This window comes from Arachis hypogaea, unplaced genomic scaffold, assembly GCF_003086295.3.
Source record: "Arachis hypogaea cultivar Tifrunner unplaced genomic scaffold, arahy.Tifrunner.gnm2.J5K5 arahy.Tifrunner.gnm2.scaffold_32, whole genome shotgun sequence".
In the NCBI taxonomy this organism is placed as follows: Eukaryota; Viridiplantae; Streptophyta; class Magnoliopsida; order Fabales; family Fabaceae; genus Arachis; species Arachis hypogaea.
The window spans coordinates 182,218-192,749 of NW_027255470.1; the positions used below are offsets into that span (position 1 = coordinate 182,218).

General features: G+C 51.3%; 32 non-coding genes and 2 pseudogenes across 32 annotated transcripts; all 34 read right to left on the minus strand.

Annotated features, from left to right (window-relative positions):
• Positions 1–118: 118 nt before the first annotated feature.
• On the minus strand, positions 119–237 carry LOC114926886 (5S ribosomal RNA). The gene has a single exon (XR_003817311.1). It is a non-coding gene; the product is annotated as a 5S ribosomal RNA (ribosomal RNA).
• A 189-nt stretch (positions 238–426) lies between these two features.
• Positions 427–545, minus strand: LOC114926887 (5S ribosomal RNA). The gene has a single exon (XR_003817312.1). It is a non-coding gene; the product is annotated as a 5S ribosomal RNA (ribosomal RNA).
• A 188-nt stretch (positions 546–733) lies between these two features.
• On the minus strand, positions 734–849 carry LOC114926512 (5S ribosomal RNA). Its single transcript, XR_003816956.1, has one exon. It is a non-coding gene; the product is annotated as a 5S ribosomal RNA (ribosomal RNA).
• Positions 850–1,037: 188 nt separating this feature from the next.
• On the minus strand, positions 1,038–1,156 carry LOC114926888 (5S ribosomal RNA). Its single transcript, XR_003817313.1, has one exon. It is a non-coding gene; the product is annotated as a 5S ribosomal RNA (ribosomal RNA).
• Positions 1,157–1,343: 187 nt separating this feature from the next.
• On the minus strand, positions 1,344–1,459 carry LOC114926468 (5S ribosomal RNA). The gene has a single exon (XR_003816912.1). It is a non-coding gene; the product is annotated as a 5S ribosomal RNA (ribosomal RNA).
• A 188-nt stretch (positions 1,460–1,647) lies between these two features.
• On the minus strand, positions 1,648–1,766 carry LOC114926889 (5S ribosomal RNA). Its single transcript, XR_003817314.1, has one exon. It is a non-coding gene; the product is annotated as a 5S ribosomal RNA (ribosomal RNA).
• A 188-nt stretch (positions 1,767–1,954) lies between these two features.
• On the minus strand, positions 1,955–2,070 carry LOC114926469 (5S ribosomal RNA). Its single transcript, XR_003816913.1, has one exon. It is a non-coding gene; the product is annotated as a 5S ribosomal RNA (ribosomal RNA).
• A 186-nt stretch (positions 2,071–2,256) lies between these two features.
• On the minus strand, positions 2,257–2,374 carry LOC114926386 (5S ribosomal RNA). The gene has a single exon (XR_003816830.1). It is a non-coding gene; the product is annotated as a 5S ribosomal RNA (ribosomal RNA).
• A 187-nt stretch (positions 2,375–2,561) lies between these two features.
• Positions 2,562–2,680, minus strand: LOC114926890 (5S ribosomal RNA). Its single transcript, XR_003817315.1, has one exon. It is a non-coding gene; the product is annotated as a 5S ribosomal RNA (ribosomal RNA).
• A 186-nt stretch (positions 2,681–2,866) lies between these two features.
• Positions 2,867–2,985, minus strand: LOC114927071 (5S ribosomal RNA). Its single transcript, XR_003817496.1, has one exon. It is a non-coding gene; the product is annotated as a 5S ribosomal RNA (ribosomal RNA).
• Positions 2,986–3,174: 189 nt separating this feature from the next.
• LOC114926518 (5S ribosomal RNA) lies at positions 3,175–3,289 on the minus strand. Its single transcript, XR_003816962.1, has one exon. It is a non-coding gene; the product is annotated as a 5S ribosomal RNA (ribosomal RNA).
• A 187-nt stretch (positions 3,290–3,476) lies between these two features.
• On the minus strand, positions 3,477–3,594 carry LOC114926445 (5S ribosomal RNA). Its single transcript, XR_003816889.1, has one exon. It is a non-coding gene; the product is annotated as a 5S ribosomal RNA (ribosomal RNA).
• Positions 3,595–3,781: 187 nt separating this feature from the next.
• LOC114926891 (5S ribosomal RNA) lies at positions 3,782–3,900 on the minus strand. Its single transcript, XR_003817316.1, has one exon. It is a non-coding gene; the product is annotated as a 5S ribosomal RNA (ribosomal RNA).
• A 188-nt stretch (positions 3,901–4,088) lies between these two features.
• Positions 4,089–4,206, minus strand: LOC114926352 (5S ribosomal RNA). Its single transcript, XR_003816795.1, has one exon. It is a non-coding gene; the product is annotated as a 5S ribosomal RNA (ribosomal RNA).
• A 188-nt stretch (positions 4,207–4,394) lies between these two features.
• On the minus strand, positions 4,395–4,513 carry LOC114926262 (5S ribosomal RNA). Its single transcript, XR_003816705.1, has one exon. It is a non-coding gene; the product is annotated as a 5S ribosomal RNA (ribosomal RNA).
• A 183-nt stretch (positions 4,514–4,696) lies between these two features.
• On the minus strand, positions 4,697–4,811 carry LOC114926524 (5S ribosomal RNA). Its single transcript, XR_003816968.1, has one exon. It is a non-coding gene; the product is annotated as a 5S ribosomal RNA (ribosomal RNA).
• Positions 4,812–4,999: 188 nt separating this feature from the next.
• On the minus strand, positions 5,000–5,115 carry LOC114926470 (5S ribosomal RNA). The gene has a single exon (XR_003816914.1). It is a non-coding gene; the product is annotated as a 5S ribosomal RNA (ribosomal RNA).
• A 187-nt stretch (positions 5,116–5,302) lies between these two features.
• On the minus strand, positions 5,303–5,420 carry LOC114926446 (5S ribosomal RNA). The gene has a single exon (XR_003816890.1). It is a non-coding gene; the product is annotated as a 5S ribosomal RNA (ribosomal RNA).
• Positions 5,421–5,609: 189 nt separating this feature from the next.
• LOC114926353 (5S ribosomal RNA) lies at positions 5,610–5,727 on the minus strand. The gene has a single exon (XR_003816796.1). It is a non-coding gene; the product is annotated as a 5S ribosomal RNA (ribosomal RNA).
• Positions 5,728–5,915: 188 nt separating this feature from the next.
• On the minus strand, positions 5,916–6,034 carry LOC114926892 (5S ribosomal RNA). Its single transcript, XR_003817317.1, has one exon. It is a non-coding gene; the product is annotated as a 5S ribosomal RNA (ribosomal RNA).
• Positions 6,035–6,221: 187 nt separating this feature from the next.
• Positions 6,222–6,340, minus strand: LOC114926893 (5S ribosomal RNA). The gene has a single exon (XR_003817318.1). It is a non-coding gene; the product is annotated as a 5S ribosomal RNA (ribosomal RNA).
• Positions 6,341–6,526: 186 nt separating this feature from the next.
• On the minus strand, positions 6,527–6,645 carry LOC114926894 (5S ribosomal RNA). Its single transcript, XR_003817319.1, has one exon. It is a non-coding gene; the product is annotated as a 5S ribosomal RNA (ribosomal RNA).
• Positions 6,646–6,831: 186 nt separating this feature from the next.
• LOC114927072 (5S ribosomal RNA) lies at positions 6,832–6,950 on the minus strand. Its single transcript, XR_003817497.1, has one exon. It is a non-coding gene; the product is annotated as a 5S ribosomal RNA (ribosomal RNA).
• A 188-nt stretch (positions 6,951–7,138) lies between these two features.
• On the minus strand, positions 7,139–7,256 carry LOC114926449 (5S ribosomal RNA). Its single transcript, XR_003816893.1, has one exon. It is a non-coding gene; the product is annotated as a 5S ribosomal RNA (ribosomal RNA).
• Positions 7,257–7,440: 184 nt separating this feature from the next.
• On the minus strand, positions 7,441–7,558 carry LOC114926451 (5S ribosomal RNA). Its single transcript, XR_003816895.1, has one exon. It is a non-coding gene; the product is annotated as a 5S ribosomal RNA (ribosomal RNA).
• Positions 7,559–7,739: 181 nt separating this feature from the next.
• Positions 7,740–7,858, minus strand: LOC114926895 (5S ribosomal RNA). The gene has a single exon (XR_003817320.1). It is a non-coding gene; the product is annotated as a 5S ribosomal RNA (ribosomal RNA).
• A 189-nt stretch (positions 7,859–8,047) lies between these two features.
• LOC114926580 (5S ribosomal RNA) lies at positions 8,048–8,159 on the minus strand (annotated as a pseudogene).
• Positions 8,160–8,343: 184 nt separating this feature from the next.
• Positions 8,344–8,460, minus strand: LOC114926540 (5S ribosomal RNA). The gene has a single exon (XR_003816984.1). It is a non-coding gene; the product is annotated as a 5S ribosomal RNA (ribosomal RNA).
• A 187-nt stretch (positions 8,461–8,647) lies between these two features.
• Positions 8,648–8,761, minus strand: LOC114926567 (5S ribosomal RNA). The gene has a single exon (XR_003817011.1). It is a non-coding gene; the product is annotated as a 5S ribosomal RNA (ribosomal RNA).
• Positions 8,762–8,949: 188 nt separating this feature from the next.
• On the minus strand, positions 8,950–9,066 carry LOC114926479 (5S ribosomal RNA). The gene has a single exon (XR_003816923.1). It is a non-coding gene; the product is annotated as a 5S ribosomal RNA (ribosomal RNA).
• Positions 9,067–9,257: 191 nt separating this feature from the next.
• On the minus strand, positions 9,258–9,373 carry LOC114926471 (5S ribosomal RNA). Its single transcript, XR_003816915.1, has one exon. It is a non-coding gene; the product is annotated as a 5S ribosomal RNA (ribosomal RNA).
• A 187-nt stretch (positions 9,374–9,560) lies between these two features.
• Positions 9,561–9,672, minus strand: LOC114926593 (5S ribosomal RNA; annotated as a pseudogene).
• Positions 9,673–9,853: 181 nt separating this feature from the next.
• LOC114926515 (5S ribosomal RNA) lies at positions 9,854–9,969 on the minus strand. Its single transcript, XR_003816959.1, has one exon. It is a non-coding gene; the product is annotated as a 5S ribosomal RNA (ribosomal RNA).
• A 189-nt stretch (positions 9,970–10,158) lies between these two features.
• Positions 10,159–10,276, minus strand: LOC114926394 (5S ribosomal RNA). Its single transcript, XR_003816838.1, has one exon. It is a non-coding gene; the product is annotated as a 5S ribosomal RNA (ribosomal RNA).
• Between the last annotated feature and the right edge of the window lie 256 nt (positions 10,277–10,532).

Consider the following 10,532-nt stretch of genomic DNA (forward strand, 5'->3'; position numbering starts at 1 on the left):
CGGGTACCGTAGGTGCCTGTCGAGGATGAGGCCATTGCGGCTCGCCCTTAGGTGTCCTACTCGGGATAGCGTCATTTAAAGAATGAAGGTCGGCACGACGTTAAAAAAAAAAAAAAAAGAGGTGCAACACGAGGACTTCCCAGGAGGTCACCCATCCTAGTACTACTCTCGCCCAAGCACGCTTAACTGCGGAGTTCTGATGGGATCCGGTGCATTAGTGCTGGTATGATCGCACCTATTATAGTTCGCACACACAATTTTGTTAACCATGCGGCGCGAGAGAGCGTAACACTATCCGCGAAGCCTTGCGGGTACCGTAGGTGCCTGTCGAGGATGAGGCCATTGCGGCTCGCCCTTAGGTGTCCTACTCGGGATAGCGTCATTTAAAGAATGAAGGTCGGCACGACGTTAAAAAAAAAAAAAAAAGAGGTGCAACACGAGGACTTCCCAGGAGGTCACCCATCCTAGTACTACTCTCGCCCAAGCACGCTTAACTGCGGAGTTCTGATGGGATCCGGTGCATTAGTGCTGGTATGATCGCACCTATTATAGTTCGCACACACAATTTTGTTAACCATGCGGCGCGAGAGAGCGTAACACTATCTGCGAAGCCTTGCGGGTACCGTAGGTGCCTGTCGAGGATGAGGCCATTGCGGCTCGCCCTTAGGTGTCCTACTCGGGATAGCGTCATTTAAAGAATGAAGGTCGGCACGACGTTAAAAAAAAAAAAAAAGAGGTGCAACACGAGGACTTCCCAGAGGTCCCATCCTAGTACTACTCTCGCCCAAGCACGCTTAACTGCGGAGTTCTGATGGGATCCGGTGCATTAGTGCTGGTATGATCGCACCTATTATAGTTCGCACACACAATTTTGTTAACCATGCGGCGCGAGAGAGCGTAACACTATCCGCGAAGCCTTGCGGGTACCGTAGGTGCCTGTCGAGGATGAGGCCATTGCGGCTCGCCCTTAGGTGTCCTACTCGGGATAGCGTCATTTAAAGAATGAAGGTCGGCACGACGTTAAAAAAAAAAAAAAAGAGGTGCAACACGAGGACTTCCCAGGAGGTCACCCATCCTAGTACTACTCTCGCCCAAGCACGCTTAACTGCGGAGTTCTGATGGGATCCGGTGCATTAGTGCTGGTATGATCGCACCTATTATAGTTCGCACACACAATTTTGTTAACCATGCGGCGCGAGAGAGCGTAACACTATCCGCGAAGCCTTGCGGGTACCGTAGGTGCCTGTCGAGGATGAGGCCATTGCGGCTCGCCCTTAGGTGTCCTACTCGGGATAGCGTCATTTAAAGAATGAAGGTCGGCACGACGTTAAAAAAAAAAAAAAGAGGTGCAACACGAGGACTTCCCAGGTCACCCATCCTAGTACTACTCTCGCCCAAGCACGCTTAACTGCGGAGTTCTGATGGGATCCGGTGCATTAGTGCTGGTATGATCGCACCTATTATAGTTCGCACACACAATTTTGTTAACCATGCGGCGCGAGAGAGCGTAACACTATCCGCGAAGCCTTGCGGGTACCGTAGGTGCCTGTCGAGGATGAGGCCATTGCGGCTCGCCCTTAGGTGTCCTACTCGGGATAGCGTCATTTAAAGAATGAAGGTCGGCACGACGTTAAAAAAAAAAAAAAAGAGGTGCAACACGAGGACTTCCCAGGAGGTCACCCATCCTAGTACTACTCTCGCCCAAGCACGCTTAACTGCGGAGTTCTGATGGGATCCGGTGCATTAGTGCTGGTATGATCGCACCTATTATAGTTCGCACACACAATTTTGTTAACCATGCGGCGCGAGAGAGCGTAACACTATCTGCGAAGCCTTGCGGGTACCGTAGGTGCCTGTCGAGGATGAGGCCATTGCGGCTCGCCCTTAGGTGTCCTACTCGGGATAGCGTCATTTAAAGAATGAAGGTCGGCACGACGTTAAAAAAAAAAAAAAAGAGGTGCAACACGAGGACTTCCCAGGTCACCCATCCTAGTACTACTCTCGCCCAAGCACGCTTAACTGCGGAGTTCTGATGGGATCCGGTGCATTAGTGCTGGTATGATCGCACCTATTATAGTTCGCACACACAATTTTGTTAACCATGCGGCGCGAGAGAGCGTAACACTATCCGCGAAGCCTTGCGGGTACCGTAGGTGCCTGTCGAGGATGAGGCCATTGCGGCTCGCCCTTAGGTGTCCTACTCGGGATAGCGTCATTTAAAGAATGAAGGTCGGCACGACGTTAAAAAAAAAAAAAAAGGTGCAACACGAGGACTTCCCAGAGGTCACCCATCCTAGTACTACTCTCGCCCAAGCACGCTTAACTGCGGAGTTCTGATGGGATCCGGTGCATTAGTGCTGGTATGATCGCACCTATTATAGTTCGCACACACAATTTTGTTAACCATGCGGCGCGAGAGAGCGTAACACTATCCGCGAAGCCTTGCGGGTACCGTAGGTGCCTGTCGAGGATGAGGCCATTGCGGCTCGCCCTTAGGTGTCCTACTCGGGATAGCGTCATTTAAAGAATGAAGGTCGGCACGACGTTAAAAAAAAAAAAAAGAGGTGCAACACGAGGACTTCCCAGGAGGTCACCCATCCTAGTACTACTCTCGCCCAAGCACGCTTAACTGCGGAGTTCTGATGGGATCCGGTGCATTAGTGCTGGTATGATCGCACCTATTATAGTTCGCACACACAATTTTGTTAACCATGCGGCGCGAGAGAGCGTAACACTATCTGCGAAGCCTTGCGGGTACCGTAGGTGCCTGTCGAGGATGAGGCCATTGCGGCTCGCCCTTAGGTGTCCTACTCGGGATAGCGTCATTTAAAGAATGAAGGTCGGCACGACGTTAAAAAAAAAAAAAAAGGTGCAACACGAGGACTTCCCAGGAGGTCACCCATCCTAGTACTACTCTCGCCCAAGCACGCTTAACTGCGGAGTTCTGATGGGATCCGGTGCATTAGTGCTGGTATGATCGCACCTATTATAGTTCGCACACACAATTTTTTAACCATGCGGCGCGAGAGAGCGTAACACTATCCGCGAAGCCTTGCGGGTACCGTAGGTGCCTGTCGAGGATGAGGCCATTGCGGCTCGCCCTTAGGTGTCCTACTCGGGATAGCGTCATTTAAAGAATGAAGGTCGGCACGACGTTAAAAAAAAAAAAAAAAAGAGGTGCAACACGAGGACTTCCCAGTCACCCATCCTAGTACTACTCTCGCCCAAGCACGCTTAACTGCGGAGTTCTGATGGGATCCGGTGCATTAGTGCTGGTATGATCGCACCTATTATAGTTCGCACACACAATTTTGTTAACCATGCGGCGCGAGAGAGCGTAACACTATCTGCGAAGCCTTGCGGGTACCGTAGGTGCCTGTCGAGGATGAGGCCATTGCGGCTCGCCCTTAGGTGTCCTACTCGGGATAGCGTCATTTAAAGAATGAAGGTCGGCACGACGTTAAAAAAAAAAAAAAAGGGTGCAACACGAGGACTTCCCAGAGGTCACCCATCCTAGTACTACTCTCGCCCAAGCACGCTTAACTGCGGAGTTCTGATGGGATCCGGTGCATTAGTGCTGGTATGATCGCACCTATTATAGTTCGCACACACAATTTTGTTAACCATGCGGCGCGAGAGAGCGTAACACTATCCGCGAAGCCTTGCGGGTACCGTAGGTGCCTGTCGAGGATGAGGCCATTGCGGCTCGCCCTTAGGTGTCCTACTCGGGATAGCGTCATTTAAAGAATGAAGGTCGGCACGACGTTAAAAAAAAAAAAAAGAGGTGCAACACGAGGACTTCCCAGGAGGTCACCCATCCTAGTACTACTCTCGCCCAAGCACGCTTAACTGCGGAGTTCTGATGGGATCCGGTGCATTAGTGCTGGTATGATCGCACCTATTATAGTTCGCACACACAATTTTGTTAACCATGCGGCGCGAGAGAGCGTAACACTATCCGCGAAGCCTTGCGGGTACCGTAGGTGCCTGTCGAGGATGAGGCCATTGCGGCTCGCCCTTAGGTGTCCTACTCGGGATAGCGTCATTTAAAGAATGAAGGTCGGCACGACGTTAAAAAAAAAAAAAAAGAGGTGCAACACGAGGACTTCCCAGAGGTCACCCATCCTAGTACTACTCTCGCCCAAGCACGCTTAACTGCGGAGTTCTGATGGGATCCGGTGCATTAGTGCTGGTATGATCGCACCTATTATAGTTCGCACACACAATTTTGTTAACCATGCGGCGCGAGAGAGCGTAACACTATCCGCGAAGCCTTGCGGGTACCGTAGGTGCCTGTCGAGGATGAGGCCATTGCGGCTCGCCCTTAGGTGTCCTACTCGGGATAGCGTCATTTAAAGAATGAAGGTCGGCACGACGTTAAAAAAAAAAAAAAAAGAGTGCAACACGAGGACTTCCCAGGAGGTCACCCATCCTAGTACTACTCTCGCCCAAGCACGCTTAACTGCGGAGTTCTGATGGGATCCGGTGCATTAGTGCTGGTATGATCGCACCTATTATAGTTCGCACACACAATTTTGTTAACCATGCGGCGCGAGAGAGCGTAACACTATCCGCGAAGCCTTGCGGGTACCGTAGGTGCCTGTCGAGGATGAGGCCATTGCGGCTCGCCCTTAGGTGTCCTACTCGGGATAGCGTCATTTAAAGAATGAAGGTCGGCACGACGTTAAAAAAAAAAAAGGTGCAACACGAGGACTTCCCAGTCACCCATCCTAGTACTACTCTCGCCCAAGCACGCTTAACTGCGGAGTTCTGATGGGATCCGGTGCATTAGTGCTGGTATGATCGCACCTATTATAGTTCGCACACACAATTTTGTTAACCATGCGGCGCGAGAGAGCGTAACACTATCTGCGAAGCCTTGCGGGTACCGTAGGTGCCTGTCGAGGATGAGGCCATTGCGGCTCGCCCTTAGGTGTCCTACTCGGGATAGCGTCATTTAAAGAATGAAGGTCGGCACGACGTTAAAAAAAAAAAAAAAGAGGTGCAACACGAGGACTTCCCAGGTCACCCATCCTAGTACTACTCTCGCCCAAGCACGCTTAACTGCGGAGTTCTGATGGGATCCGGTGCATTAGTGCTGGTATGATCGCACCTATTATAGTTCGCACACACAATTTTGTTAACCATGCGGCGCGAGAGAGCGTAACACTATCTGCGAAGCCTTGCGGGTACCGTAGGTGCCTGTCGAGGATGAGGCCATTGCGGCTCGCCCTTAGGTGTCCTACTCGGGATAGCGTCATTTAAAGAATGAAGGTCGGCACGACGTTAAAAAAAAAAAAAAAGGGTGCAACACGAGGACTTCCCAGAGGTCACCCATCCTAGTACTACTCTCGCCCAAGCACGCTTAACTGCGGAGTTCTGATGGGATCCGGTGCATTAGTGCTGGTATGATCGCACCTATTATAGTTCGCACACACAATTTTGTTAACCATGCGGCGCGAGAGAGCGTAACACTATCCGCGAAGCCTTGCGGGTACCGTAGGTGCCTGTCGAGGATGAGGCCATTGCGGCTCGCCCTTAGGTGTCCTACTCGGGATAGCGTCATTTAAAGAATGAAGGTCGGCACGACGTTAAAAAAAAAAAAAAAAGAGGTGCAACACGAGGACTTCCCAGAGGTCACCCATCCTAGTACTACTCTCGCCCAAGCACGCTTAACTGCGGAGTTCTGATGGGATCCGGTGCATTAGTGCTGGTATGATCGCACCTATTATAGTTCGCACACACAATTTTGTTAACCATGCGGCGCGAGAGAGCGTAACACTATCTGCGAAGCCTTGCGGGTACCGTAGGTGCCTGTCGAGGATGAGGCCATTGCGGCTCGCCCTTAGGTGTCCTACTCGGGATAGCGTCATTTAAAGAATGAAGGTCGGCACGACGTTAAAAAAAAAAAAAAAGAGGTGCAACACGAGGACTTCCCAGGAGGTCACCCATCCTAGTACTACTCTCGCCCAAGCACGCTTAACTGCGGAGTTCTGATGGGATCCGGTGCATTAGTGCTGGTATGATCGCACCTATTATAGTTCGCACACACAATTTTGTTAACCATGCGGCGCGAGAGAGCGTAACACTATCCGCGAAGCCTTGCGGGTACCGTAGGTGCCTGTCGAGGATGAGGCCATTGCGGCTCGCCCTTAGGTGTCCTACTCGGGATAGCGTCATTTAAAGAATGAAGGTCGGCACGACGTTAAAAAAAAAAAAAAGAGGTGCAACACGAGGACTTCCCAGGAGGTCACCCATCCTAGTACTACTCTCGCCCAAGCACGCTTAACTGCGGAGTTCTGATGGGATCCGGTGCATTAGTGCTGGTATGATCGCACCTATTATAGTTCGCACACACAATTTTGTTAACCATGCGGCGCGAGAGAGCGTAACACTATCGCGAAGCCTTGCGGGTACCGTAGGTGCCTGTCGAGGATGAGGCCATTGCGGCTCGCCCTTAGGTGTCCTACTCGGGATAGCGTCATTTAAAGAATGAAGGTCGGCACGACGTTAAAAAAAAAAAAAAGAGGTGCAACACGAGGACTTCCCAGGAGGTCACCCATCCTAGTACTACTCTCGCCCAAGCACGCTTAACTGCGGAGTTCTGATGGGATCCGGTGCATTAGTGCTGGTATGATCGCACCTATTATAGTTCGCACACACAATTTTGTTAACCATGCGGCGCGAGAGAGCGTAACACTATCCGCGAAGCCTTGCGGGTACCGTAGGTGCCTGTCGAGGATGAGGCCATTGCGGCTCGCCCTTAGGTGTCCTACTCGGGATAGCGTCATTTAAAGAATGAAGGTCGGCACGACGTTAAAAAAAAAAAAAAAGGTGCAACACGAGGACTTCCCAGGAGGTCACCCATCCTAGTACTACTCTCGCCCAAGCACGCTTAACTGCGGAGTTCTGATGGGATCCGGTGCATTAGTGCTGGTATGATCGCACCTATTATAGTTCGCACACACAATTTTGTTAACCATGCGGCGCGAGAGAGCGTAACACTATCCGCGAAGCCTTGCGGGTACCGTAGGTGCCTGTCGAGGATGAGGCCATTGCGGCTCGCCCTTAGGTGTCCTACTCGGGATAGCGTCATTTAAAGAATGAAGGTCGGCACGACGTTAAAAAAAAAAAAAAAGAGGTGCAACACGAGGACTTCCCAGGAGGTCACCCATCCTAGTACTACTCTCGCCAAGCACGCTTAACTGCGGAGTTCTGATGGGATCCGGTGCATTAGTGCTGGTATGATCGCACCTATTATAGTTCGCACACACAATTTTGTTAACCATGCGGCGCGAGAGAGCGTAACACTATCCGCGAAGCCTTGCGGGTACCGTAGGTGCCTGTCGAGGATGAGGCCATTGCGGCTCGCCCTTAGGTGTCCTACTCGGGATAGCGTCATTTAAAGAATGAAGGTCGGCACGACGTTAAAAAAAAAAAAAAGTGCAAACGAGGACTTCCCAGGAGGTCACCCATCCTAGTACTACTCTCGCCCAAGCACGCTTAACTGCGGAGTTCTGATGGGATCCGGTGCATTAGTGCTGGTATGATCGCACCTATTACACACAATTTTGTTAACCATGCGGCGCGAGAGAGCGTAACACTATCCGCGAAGCCTTGCGGGTACCGTAGGTGCCTGTCGAGGATGAGGCCATTGCGGCTCGCCCTTAGGTGTCCTACTCGGGATAGCGTCATTTAAAGAATGAAGGTCGGCACGACGTTAAAAAAAAAAAAAAAAAGAGGTGCAACACGAGGACTTCCCAGGAGGTCACCCATCCTAGTACTACTCTCGCCCAAGCACGCTTAACTGCGGAGTTCTGATGGGATCCGGTGCATTAGTGCTGGTATGATCGCACCTATTATAGTTCGCACACACAATTTTGTTAACCATGCGGCGCGAGAGAGCGTAACACTATCTGCGAAGCCTTGCGGGTACCGTAGGTGCCTGTCGAGGATGAGGCCATTGCGGCTCGCCCTTAGGTGTCCTACTCGGGATAGCGTCATTTAAAGAATGAAGGTCGGCACGACGTTAAAAAAAAAAAAAAAAGAGGTGCAACACGAGGACTTCCCAGCCCATCCTAGTACTACTCTCGCCCAAGCACGCTTAACTGCGGAGTTCTGATGGGATCCGGTGCATTAGTGCTGGTATGATCGCACCTATTATAGTTCGCACACACAATTTTGTTAACCATGCGGCGCGAGAGAGCGTAACACTATCCGCGAAGCCTTGCGGGTACCGTAGGTGCCTGTCGAGGATGAGGCCATTGCGGCTCGCCCTTAGGTGTCCTACTCGGGATAGCGTCATTTAAAGAATGAAGGTCGGCACGACGTTAAAAAAAAAAAAGGGTGCAACACGAGGACTTCCCAGGAGGTCACCCATCCTAGTACTATCTCGCCAAGCACGCTTAACTGCGGAGTTCTGATGGGATCCGGTGCATTAGTGCTGGTATGATCGCACCTATTATAGTTCGCACACACAATTTTGTTAACCATGCGGCGCGAGAGAGCGTAACACTATCCGCGAAGCCTTGCGGGTACCGTAGGTGCCTGTCGAGGATGAGGCCATTGCGGCTCGCCCTTAGGTGTCCTACTCGGATAGCGTCATTTAAAGAATGAAGGTCGGCACGACGTTAAAAAAAAAAAAAAAGAGGTGCAACACGAGGACTTCCCAGCACCCATCCTAGTACTACTCTCGCCCAAGCACGCTTAACTGCGGAGTTCTGATGGGATCCGGTGCATTAGTGCTGGTATGATCGCACCTATTATAGTTCGCACACAAATTTTGTTAACCATGCGGCGCGAGAGAGCGTAACACTATCCGCGAAGCCTTGCGGGTACCGTAGGTGCCTGTCGAGGATGAGGCCATTGCGGCTCGCCCTTAGGTGTCCTACTCGGGATAGCGTCATTTAAAGAATGAAGGTCGGCACGACGTTAAAAAAAAAAAAAAAAGAGGTGCAACACGAGGACTTCCAGAGGTCACCCATCCTAGTACTACTCTCGCCCAAGCACGCTTAACTGCGGAGTTCTGATGGGATCCGGTGCATTAGTGCTGGTATGATCGCACCTATTATAGTTTCGCACACACAATTTTGTTAACCATGCGGCGCGAGAGAGCGTAACACTATCCGCGAAGCCTTGCGGGTACCGTAGGTGCCTGTCGAGGATGAGGCCATTGCGGCTCGCCCTTAGGTGTCCTACTCGGGATAGCGTCATTTAAAGAATGAAGGTCGGCACGACGTTAAAAAAAAAAAAAAAAAGAGGTGCAACACGAGGACTTCCCAGGTCACCCATCCTAGTACTACTCTCGCCCAAGCACGCTTAACTGCGGAGTTCTGATGGGATCCGGTGCATTAGTGCTGGTATGATCGCACCTATTATAGTTCGCACACACAATTTTGTTAACCATGCGGCGCGAGAGAGCGTAACACTATCTGCGAAGCCTTGCGGGTACCGTAGGTGCCTGTCGAGGATGAGGCCATTGCGGCTCGCCCTTAGGTGTCCTACTCGGGATAGCGTCATTTAAAGAATGAAGGTCGGCACGACGTTAAAAAAAAAAAAAAAGGGTGCAACACGAGGACTTCCCAGCCCATCCTAGTACTACTCTCGCCCAAGCACGCTTAACTGCGGAGTTCTGATGGGATCCGGTGCATTAGTGCTGGTATGATCGCACCTATTATAGTTCGCACACAATTTTGTTAACCATGCGGCGCGAGAGAGCGTAACACTATCTGCGAAGCCTTGCGGGTACCGTAGGTGCCTGTCGAGGATGAGGCCATTGCGGCTCGCCCTTAGGTGTCCTACTCGGGATAGCGTCATTTAAAGAATGAAGGTCGGCACGACGTTAAAAAAAAAAAAGGTGCAACACGAGGACTTCCCAAGGTCACCATCCTAGTACTACTCTCGCCCAAGCACGCTTAACTGCGGAGTTCTGATGGGATCCGGTGCATTAGTGCTGGTATGATCGCACCTATTATAGTTCGCACACAAATTTTGTTAACCATGCGGCGCGAGAGAGCGTAACACTATCCGCGAAGCCTTGCGGGTACCGTAGGTGCCTGTCGAGGATGAGGCCATTGCGGCTCGCCCTTAGGTGTCCTACTCGGGATAGCGTCATTTAAAGAATGAAGGTCGGCACGACGTTAAAAAAAAAAAAAAAAAGAGGTGCAACACGAGGACTTCCCAGGAGGTCACCATCCTAGTACTACTCTCGCCCAAGCACGCTTAACTGCGGAGTTCTGATGGGATCCGGTGCATTAGTGCTGGTATGATCGCACCTATTATAGTTCGCACACACAATTTTGTTAACCATGCGGCGCGAGAGAGCGTAACACTATCCGCGAAGCCTTGCGGGTACCGTAGGTGCCTGTCGAGGATGAGGCCATTGCGGCTCGCCCTTAGGTGTCCTACTCGGGATAGCGTCATTTAAAGAATGAAGGTCGGCACGACGTTAAAAAAAAAAAAAAAGAGGTGCAACACGAGGACTTCCCAGGAGGTCACCCATCCTAGTACTACTCTCGCCCAAGCACGCTTAA